Source organism: Octodon degus, unplaced genomic scaffold (genome assembly GCF_000260255.1).
Source record: "Octodon degus isolate 3935 unplaced genomic scaffold, OctDeg1.0 scaffold00057, whole genome shotgun sequence".
Classification (NCBI taxonomy): domain Eukaryota; kingdom Metazoa; phylum Chordata; class Mammalia; order Rodentia; family Octodontidae; genus Octodon; species Octodon degus.
Window position 1 is genome coordinate 9,048,477 of NW_004524633.1, and position 10,914 is coordinate 9,059,390.

General features: G+C 44.2%; 1 protein-coding gene across 2 annotated transcripts in view; it reads right to left on the bottom strand.

Moving 5' to 3' along the window:
* Nucleotides 1–10,914, bottom strand: part of Ptger3 (prostaglandin E receptor 3) — a 74,709-nt gene that overhangs the window by 44,380 nt on the left and 19,415 nt on the right. The gene's annotated exons all lie outside the window — the stretch shown is intronic.

A 10,914-nucleotide genomic window follows, 5' to 3' on the forward strand; every position in this document is an offset into this window, starting at 1 on the left:
GACTTGCTAACGTAAGTGCCTGCCTGGCAAGCACAAGGTGCCAAGTTCAGGCCCTGATAACACACACACACACACACACACACACACACACACACACACAATTTTTTCTCTCTCACAAATAAAACATTCAAGCAAATTTGATTGCATTCTTTGCCAGCAGCATGTTTTAGAGGTGTAAATAAAGTAAAAGAAAATCTTTCATTCCAACTTACATGATCTTGATTTCTAAATTTGCAACATTCAACAAGCAGCATTCAGCTAGATTTTTAAGGTACAAAGTCACTAAAAGGTAATTGCTGAATTACTAAGAGGTATAAAATTACTATTTTCAACTCAGTTGCCTTTATCACAAAAACATGCTCATGAACCCATTTTTCCTCTTCCTATAATCTACGGAAAAATGTGAGTCCAGCTCTCTTAACTTCCTCATCCAGTGCCTACCATCTTTTGGAAATCACTCTGGCCCTTCTGTCAAATCATGTAAAACCTCAAGAAAATTATATTTTCATTTCCTATTATAAAATAGAGTATTAAATTTCTGTAACTATTATGATCAGGAAAATTTACAAAATTACTTATTAAAATAAGATTTCAGTTGTTTAAAATCAATTTTTGAGGCTAATAATTTAAAATTAATTTGATGAAACTAATGTAGGTTTCATTAGCCTTGTATGGATTAGCGCAGTGTAATTTCCGATTGGCAGTGCCACAATCATGAAATTACAAAGCCAAGCTCTGGGAGCTATAGGGGGTATGTGCATAAAGATATTCCAGCTTTTCCCAGAAATCATGAGACGAGCAGTATAAAAATAATTGGAATTAGAAGCAGAGAGCATAAGCTTGCCATTGCAAAATGGAACTAGGACTCCAAATTCCCATGAGATTTTGAACAACAACAACAAAAAGCAAATTAGCACCTAGCTGTTGACTTCCCCATACATGAAAAGCTAAACACTGTGATGGTGATTTTGGAATATGTGTTTGCAAACACTTTTTAGACTGCTCAGACTTTGAAAGAAAATCTTTGGCATGAATTAATTGCTGCGAGGAATGCAATTCTCCTCCATACAGGAAAGGAACAGACAATAAGCAGAATATTCAACCAGCACAGAGCTTATTTATTTATTTATAGCAACTGTGAGCACCTGCTACAAGATTGCTCCTGAAGAGCCTCCTATAACAGACTAACTTGTCAAAGAAGTAGTGTGGCCCGCGCCAGAGCTTCAGGGCTCAATCGCACAGCTTCCCCAAGCTCCAAGTCACTTGCAGCTGGTGTGAGAGCTCTTCATGCCCAGGAGACGTCTAGGAACACAGCCACTAGCAGCGACCTTTCCAGCATCCACATCCAACTGTGCCACTCACCTCGCTCCCTTGTAAGGGGAAAGAGCGAGTTGTCCCCTCCCCAGGAGTACTCTTCTTTCCACCATGCAAAACAACTGACCAGAGAGACTGTTTTTAATAATCTGCATCTGGATTTTATTTTATTGCAACAATATTTAAAATCACTGAACTTAACTCAATGAGTATTTGAAAGATGTTCAGTACTTCACTTTTGGTTCCAAAGTGCCTAGGGCAGTGGACCACATGTATGTATGGAAGAAGCCAAAGAACAGCAATTTGTGGGGGAAGGAACAGAACTGGTTAACTGCCCTTAGGCCTCATTATGGGATGTTCCACCTTTTGGTTTGTTCCTAACGTGAGTCTTTCAGAGAAATTTCCTAACATGCCAAATTTTATCTAGGATGCTTTGTTTGCTGTAATTCTCGATTAGACTACAGGAGAATAACCTGTTCTACTGGAAAGTATCCTGTGGTTGGGTAAATGTGCTGCTTATAAATACACTGAAACCAGTTTTAAATTGCTTAATTGCATCATTTGAAGGATGCTTATGGGAAGATTCTTCAGTGTGGATTAACAGAGAAAAGCCTGCCTTCCCAGTGAGGGAGAGACTCTGTCTTCTGGTTGTCAAGTTCTCTGGCTGCCTGGAGTATCTGATTTCACAAGCTTCCTTCGACTTATCTAATCTCAGCACTTGGCAAATAAACATTTTCAAACTTACTAGCCGTTGTGTTATTTGATCTTTACGATGATGTAATTTTTAGATTTGTGTTTTTTAAACAGAGATGGAAACAGCACCAGAAGCGCTGAACTCCTGGCGCCTCTGGCTCCATTTCTGACTTTTAGGAAAGCCCTGTCCTTTCCAGGACTTGTGAAGCTCACAGTGAGGAGGCTGCACTGTGTGCCTTTGAGCAGAGTTCTGTGGCTCAGCTTTTTCATACGAATCCTAGGCAAAGCAAGACAAAGAGTGAAGATTTTATTTGGAAAAGAAGTCTAGGGAAAACAGTGGAATTTTTAAAAAATTCCTCTTTGAAAAGAAAAGGCTCCAGAAGCCAGAGGTGACCCAGCGCCCCTGTAAACTCCAGGCAGACTGCGACAGGAGCACTATGGGGAGCTTGGGGTCAGTGCGGAGTTCATGGCCCGTCCGAACTATAGCCTGTGCTTTAAAAAAAATCTAAAAGTATCATTTGCTTAGGGACAAATGGAGGAGAGAGAAAAATTACAGTTAGAAAGTCAACAGCATATGAGAAGACCAGATTCCTGAGGCTTTTCAGGTAAGACTTTGTTTTGAAGGGGCAGACAGGCGAACCCACTCTTCCGGAGTGAAAGGCTTTTACAAAGCTGACTCAGGCTGCTTCGGGTTTGGAGACAGGTCACCTAACTTGGGTTCTGAATTAATTTTCTTCTAGGGGAGGAGGGAACCCTCTTACGTGCTTGCTGCTTATCTCCTCCATCCAGCCATGCAACTTCAAACACTAAAATAAGAAGAATGAACACCTTCAGCTGTCACCCTACACCTCTTCCTCCCCTGCCCCAGGGACTCTAGCGCTCAGCAGGCATTTCTGGAACAGCAGGCTTGGACATTTAGCAAGAAGCCAGCTTCTCAGGCCCACACTGCAAGGAAATGAACGAGACACCTGCACAGCTGCTGTCTTTAGGTTTCAACTTAACAGAAAGCTTAAAAGCAAAACACTTGCATGTCGCCTTTTCAAAACACACAACTGTTATGGAAATTGTTCAAAAAACCTTAAAAATTGAAGTGGAATTTGGCTCAGTGATAGCTCTCCTGGGAATATTTCTCAAAGAATTCAACAGCACACACTGCAATGACGCGTGCATACCACGTCTATACAGGAGGAACTCCCAAGAGCTAAGCTCTGGAAACATCCTAGGTGCGTGTCGACAGACGAACGGGAAAGAAAATTGGTGTGTGCATGTACACAACGCGGTTAGACTCAGCGACAAAGAAGGACGTTGGAGCACCCAAGTCCTCCAAAAGAGAATGCGTGGCTCTCGAGGCTGTGCCAAGCAAAACAGGGCAAAGGCTGTACTGTCAACTGTACCGCAGTTTCTCTCTTATGAGAAATCCATTTCTAAATTAAAAAGTAAAACAAAGGCCAATATCAATCCTCCAAAGCAAATGCAAATTCCAGTAATTGCAAACATTTACCAGTAAAGGAAATGTTTGGTAGTGCAGAGTTGTTGTTATTCCTTCGACACACGCGGAGCTCAGTGCTTTAAGGAGCTGGAAGCGACCTGCAGCATCGCAAGCTACATAAGATCCCCCCATGATGAGGAAATTATAAATTTTGGGTGACTAGCTCAGTGTAACTCAGTAACATGCTATGTATAGCAAATGTTTATTTTTCTATTAGGAAAGCCATGAAATGTCAGTAACTAAGTAAATATTCAAATGCTGTCTAAAGGCGAGAAACCGAAGTCCACTGTGCAGAAGCATTTCTTCCTTGGGGGTAGATGGATTAGCACAGTGACCCACAAAGTAGGACAAGCCACCGCTAGCATATCTCTAACCCCTACCTATCGGGCAACAGGAGAAAGTTCACAAAGTCATCAGGATGTCAGCATTCAACTTTGAAAATATTTAGATTAAAGATAGTTTTTTTTTCTTCCCAAATACAGTTTCATTTTAACCTGCAATGTTCAACCCCACTGCTGTCCACCCGCAGAGGCTGGGTGTCCACGGCCAGTACAAGCGGCTAAGTGCTGAAGGAAAAGACCCAGAGGCTCGGATTAGCCTCGTGTGCAGAGAATGTCTGCCTCCACACCGAGACAGAAACGCACCAAAACTTACATGGCGAATAACAAGGCACTCTAAATTATGCAAATCCGTTATCTAAACATTAGACGCATATTCCTGTGCTGCTACTTACAATCATTATTTCATGTGAATTTGGGCACATTTGTTCAGGATTTGAAATTTAAAAAGAACGTTTGTTATACCGCACAATCCAACTGAAAGTAAAGCTTCTGTGTGGATACATAGAAAAAAAATATTCTCACCTGTGAGTGAGAATTCATTTATTTTTTGTTTTCCCAAAAGATTTTTGATTCTCCAAAAGAATCATGTTTGAATCACACTTTAAAAAAAAAAAGGAAGGATATAAATGAAGGACCATTTTGTAGTGAAAAAAAAATCTATCTGTATATACAAAATAGGATAGATATACAGCTACTTTCTCTTAGTTCAGTGAGAAGAAAGATGTGTACTAATAGTGTTTAGACAAGATATCCTGTCTGCATCTTGTTCTATGAATAACTACTACGAGGACAACAATACGCAATGTGTTAATTATTGTAACTGTCCTACTAACCTGTTTTGGAACTGTCTCATTGTTATTTCTTTCTCAACAAGATTAATTTAACAAAAAAAAAAAAAGAGGAAATACTCAGTTTAGAGTAGCCAGAGACCTAGCTACATGCCACAGCCTATTAATTGATTGATAAAACGTCAGTGTCACAATGCAGATAGCAAGTGTACGGGGTCCTGCGAGCAGGGACTCGTAGGCAGTTGATGTATGCAGGGACTTAGCAACCAGCAGGAAAACAGCCCGCCGCTCAGGTCGATGCACGCGCACTACCGCCGTCTGCATAAATCCCCTTCCTACGCCAGTCAGTACACAGGCAGACCAGCGACGTGTTTCCAGCTCGAAAGGACAAAGAGCTATGTAATCGCGCAGCTTGTCAAAATGACGCTTTTTTGGTCCCCTGGCGAAATGGCCGCAGAGCGGGGTTTCCTGGGTTCACGCTCCCCAACCATACCTTGGGGCTCATCAGCGGGCTCACTCTCTTTCTCTCTCACACAGTCTTAAGCCAGCTGATGGGAGAATGAGAAGGCCCGAGGAGCAGCGGGCCGGGTCTCACCTTCCCAACCTCAACCTCAGCGTCCGCTCCTCCACTGCGGTTGAGAAGCAAAGCTCCCCGTCTCTTGTCAAGAGCTGGTTTTCCTCCTGTGTCTTGGACCCTTTCCATCCTGAATTTCAGAGCCTTTATTCTATTTTTCCATTCTTCATTTATAGCCAATCTCATCTTTTTTTTTTTTTTTTTGGCTCATTCCTTTTATCCCTTTAACATGTCCAAATCTGTGCCACGTTAAACAAAAATCTTGGGGTTGGGGAGATGGTTCAGTAGAATAAGTGCTTCCCTGGCAAGTGCAAGAATCTGAGTTCAATCCCCGGTTCTGCCAAAAAAACAAAAAACAAAAAACAACAATCATTCGTGGGATGGATCTCCTCATATATTGTGCTCTGGAAGTTACAGAGGAACTTCTCCAAAGAGCTGTCTACTGCCCTCATCTTAGCATTTATTTCCAGACCTGCTGTATTCTGACCTCAGCCCCTACGCAACATCAGACAGAGCTGTTCCCAAGACCACCAACAAGGCTGCAAAATCCTGTGGACACTTGGCACTTTTGATGCCTCTGTGCTTTGGGACCTTGTTGAAGGTAGTTCTTCCCTATGAGTGACGCGGCCGTTTGCTCTCGTTGTCTTGCTGCCTCTTTCATCTCCTCTGCTGTCTCCTTCAACACTTGTGTTTATCTATTCTGAATACGCCCTGGCTTTGGAGTCATTTCTGGGCGCCTCCTCCCCCTCTGTGGGCTCCAGGCCCATCCAGGTATCTGCCTGCACACAGCCCTGCTGACCCGTCTCACATCCGACTCAACGCATTCAAAACCAGAACCATCATCTTTGTCAAAGGTGTTTCGATCTTCCCAATAACCTGACTACAGTTCTCAACGACAGAAACGCGGGGTTCCCCTGGACCCATCTGTCTGGCTGTGTGTTTCTCTGTCACTCCTTCTGCTCTGCTTTTGCCCCCTTGTTTTCACAGCCACAAAGCCCCAACCAGCTTCATGAAAAGAAAACAACTCTCTAATTTCTCTCACCTTTCCTCTCCCCTTCCCCTAGCTGAGGCCAACATCGTATCTGCTCCAAAATACACACTTGTGTGTCCCATGATGGGTCAGCCTGTGTGCTGCATGTTACACACCATGTTGGTATTTCCAAAATATGCCAGTAAAATAAAAACGTGGTTGTTCGATTCCATGTCAAAAAGCTCTTCCCCTAAACTTACTCATTGACTGAGTGCTATTCAGTCGGGGTTCAGGATAGAGACCTCCAAAGTGAAGACCCCAGAAGCAGTTTCTTTCTAACTTTTTCTGCTCTTCGATGGCAAAAGCGTACAAACGAGACCTTCAGTCCCCAGCCGGGCCATCCACTCTAGAATCCTTTGTGCCAAAGCAAGCTGTGAAGACTGTGAGCGCTCCTTGACCTTCCCTCACCTCTGTCTTGGGGTTCCAAGCTCATTCTCTGACCTACTTTCATCTGATAACAAGACCCTCACTTTGGAAGAGGCCCAAGACACACTGGGCAATAGGGAACGCTGCACGGAGGCCAGCAAGAGTCTGCAGGCGCGGGCCTCCACCCTTTAGCTCGGCATCCTGCGTTTGCTCAGAGCAGAGCGCACCAGGGCTGCTGCGTCTTCGGTGCTCAGCGGAAAGTGAATAGCTCCCTCAGGTCTCTAGGCCCCCGTGCCGCGTCAAACGCTCAAATGAGTTGTTTGTGCTTGTCCGCTGCCCAGCTGTCTCGTGCCTCTGGCCTGACCTTTTACGATGGGCAGGAGTGGGGCTTCCTCTTTCTGAACCCCACAGCTTGAAGTCTGCCCTTCACATCCAAGGCTCAGGACCGTCTGGCAGCGGGGTGCCCACCGCGCGGGCGTCCGGAGCGCCTCTCCTCTCCTCACCGGCGCCGCCTGGTTCTTCTAACTTCGGGACTGTTCAGACCTCTCGCAAATACGCATCCCCAGATCTTGGAGCGCTCAGCCTCCTCCTGTGCCCCTGGCTGCTCCTCACAGAGTTTTCCTTTCCGGGTAGGCTTGAACATCGGCTTGTCTGGTAGGTGCCTGCCCCAAAGCACATCACACGGAGTCGCCCGTGGTCTTCCTGGGGTCTGCACAGCTCTCCGCCCTCCTCCAACAGAGTCTATCGTTGCTTGTCTTCAGCCGTGGGCTCCTCTCAGTGCGCGAAAGCTGCGATGGGGGCGGACGTCAGTCTGTCTTTTGGGTATATTGAGGTAAACACTTAACCCAGAAAGTAACACACTTAGAATAAAAACAAATCCTTGAATGAATAAGTGAATGAAAATGAAAGAATGGGAAAAATGCATTTAGGTATATCTGCACAATGGTTTGGATAACTGTATTATTGATTTCCGTTAGTCTTTTGAAAGGAGCAATTAATGCTTTAAAATTTTCTTCTTTCCTCTTTTGAATTTCTTATAACTTCTTTGTTATTGTTTTATTTTGCTTTTTTTCTTTAAACAAATCTTACACATTTATATCTGGTAATCTGAACAACTAATTTGAGGATAGTGTCATGTAATACAGCAACCATTGTTGAATTCCTATTACTTAGTTTAGTGAAATCATGGATCGTTTCTAATGCTGTTATTTTTTTTTTTTTTTTTTTTTGCCATCACTATTTTGTATTCTTAAAAAAATAAAACATAAATGAATGAATGAGAGGGAGGATGCAGTGCAGCCCATGCCCCCGGGAGCAACAGGTTCTAGAACTTTCACTGATCCGCCCCTACACACCCAGTTCAAAATGCTGGGTCGTCTGCTTTGTTTCTCTTTCCCTTTCTCCTTTCCTCTCTTCTTCCTTTCCTGCCTCCCCTCCTCTCCTCTTCCTTTCTTTCCTTTTTGTTATTATAATAAGTCACCAGGAGGACAGCCTCATTACAGGTACTGAAGGACCCCCGGCGTGATCCCTCATGATTTTAATAGAATGTCTTCAGCTCATAGCTATGAAGTAACCCTGAAGCTGTTCGGTGGTTGCTAGAAAATAAAAAGGATAGGCAAATATCTGACAAAAGACATATTTAATCTACAAGAAAAGAAAATGTCTACTGCTTATTTAATAACTTTTTTTCAAAATACAGCCCAAGAAAAAAGAAAACAAAGAGATTATGCACATCAACAGTCTTTAGCTGCCGTGCTGTCCCTTCCCCTGGGGCACGCTGAGACAGACAGCAATAGAGAATCAGCACGTGCCTGTAATCCCAGCTCTTGGGAGGCTGTAAACAGGCAGATCACTATGAGTCTGACCTAGTAGTGGGACCCTGAACACCCTGTAGACCCTTCCCTAAAAAATACAGAAAAAAAAGTCTTTAGCAAGGATATTAAGTCTTTTAATACACAGGGTCAAAAGTCCTTTTCTTGCTACAAAGCAATCACACAGGACTCTCACGTCCCCAAGGACAGAATTCTTGCTCCCAATGAGACCATATCTTACAATAAATATTTAAAATAACCCACAGAGTCTAAGGAATAACACATCATCCCAATTCACTTTCTGTACTATAACAGAATGCCACAAATGGGGCGCTTTATAAACAAAAGTTTATTGGGCCCTGGTCTCCAAGGCTGAGAAGCCCAAGAGCCTCTTGCGAGCGTCTGGTGAAGTGAGGCCTTTGTGTTTCTGGAAGGGGATGAAACAGGGAGACAGAGGACATGGGGCTGAAATTCATTCTATTTATCGGAACCACTCCTCAGAGGTCCAGGGTCATTAATGCCCTCCTGAGCGCTAAGACTGCTTCCTGGAGTTCCTACTTCTTTATACTATTATAATGGCAAGTAAATTATTTGTTTGTTTTGAGACAGGGTTCATCTGTGAAGCTCAGACTGGGCTGGAACTCGCTAATTAGTCCAGACTCACCTTGAACTTGAGGTGACCATCCGGCTGCAGCCTCCTGAGTGCTTGGATTGCCAATGTGCACCACCACGCTCAGGCTGGCAATTACATTTCAGCAGGATTTTGGGGGTGACACACAAGCCACAGCGCCCAGCACTTGCAGTTTCTCTACAAACTTCCCTGCTGAAGCTAGGTTTCAGGTGAACAACTGCGCCAGGAACTCCCAAACATTGTTATGTCCCTTTCCCAACACAAAGCACATCCTCAAGGAATTTGCCAGCTTTCTTTGCAGTTAACTCTTGCTCTGTGGCCTGTAAGTAGAGACCAAGTAATGGTGTGCTTTGGGATCCACAGCCCAGGGGGTTCATGTGTCATGAAGTATCATTGCTTTCCTCGGATGTTAAAGACAATCCCTGATCTCCTAACCAGGACAGGAAGCTCAGCTTCCAAAGCCTGAGGCTTTCTAAAGAGAGCTCTGTCAGCTGGGTTTAGCACACACTTTTTTTTTGGCTTAGTTTTTTGCCAAAAGAAAAAGTTGCTACCAAACATTTCAGGTGACTTCTCTCCTCTTGGAAACAGTGAAGTCTCTGATTCTGCATGGTCTCACCTCAGAGATACATGGCACATCACAGATCGCTGTCCCTCACAGTGCCTGGCCTTCAGCAGGTGCCGCATGAATGTGAACTGTCTTATTATTACAGCTGAAAAAGGCCTCTTACGTGTCATCTCCTAGGAATATGAATTCAGAGCAGGAAGAGCACAGCCATGACCTGCTCCAGGATGGTGCCTCGCTACGTCCAATATAGGAGCCATGCTGTTGGGTACACATCTATAGTCCAGCACTCCAGCAGGCTGAGGCAGAAGGATGGTAAATTCCAGCCCAGTCTGAGCTATGGAGAGAGGCTGAGGCTAGTTTGAAACATAGCAAGACTCTTTCTCAAAAAACAATATGAAAAAGAAACGCACTGTGTCTCTTTCTAACCTGACCAACTGCAAAGCAACATCCTGACCCATCTCAGTGCTCATTCACACAGCACACAGGTGGCAGGTGAAAGCCATCAATTGCCACGAGTCATTTACACTCCTAGTGTCAACCTTACGCCTTACGGGGCATGAAGGCATACACCTGTAATCTCAAGGTGCTGACAGAGGCAGGAGGACCCCTGTGAGGTCATGGCCAGCCTAGGCTATGGAGTGAGACCCCATCTCAGAGAAACCAAATCAAAACAAAACAAAGCAAAACCGATTTTATTTTTCAAGATACTCTTCTGGAAATATTCTGCCTTTTAATCTGAAAATCATACCTTTTTTTTTTTTTTTTTGGTGGAACCGGGGATTGAACAGAAAATCATACTTTAAAGCTTCACTTGAATTATAGTTGGTACTTAACACTTTCATACCGGATCTGAGGGAAGTTTGAAGGAAATTAAACTCACAGTTGATTTCATATAGAGAAATGAAAAAATTCAACCTGACTCATCTGCTGTGTTCATTTCCTTAGATTGTTTCGGTCTCCTAATTTGGTTGACCTGGATTAATACCGCGTGGTCCAACAGCAAAGTGCACAAGAGCAAGGAGGCAAGCATGAGTTGGACACTTTCCTTCCTGTGGCTCAAGAGCTGGACTCCCAGGAGGACCTTGCTCTCTGTGGGCAGATACTATCGCCCAATCACCAGAATCCCCTTGGCTCCCTCTCTCCCTAAGGTGTGAGCTTAGTGAAAGCAGTTTAGACCACTCCTCAGCTTCGTGGATGTGACAGTTAAGATTCACTGTGGACTTGGGCTGGGTGAAGAGGCTCTTGGAGACGAGAGTAGATCCTGGCAGTGCTGTATCCCCATGGATGCTCGGAGCTAGCTGTGCTGGGGGGG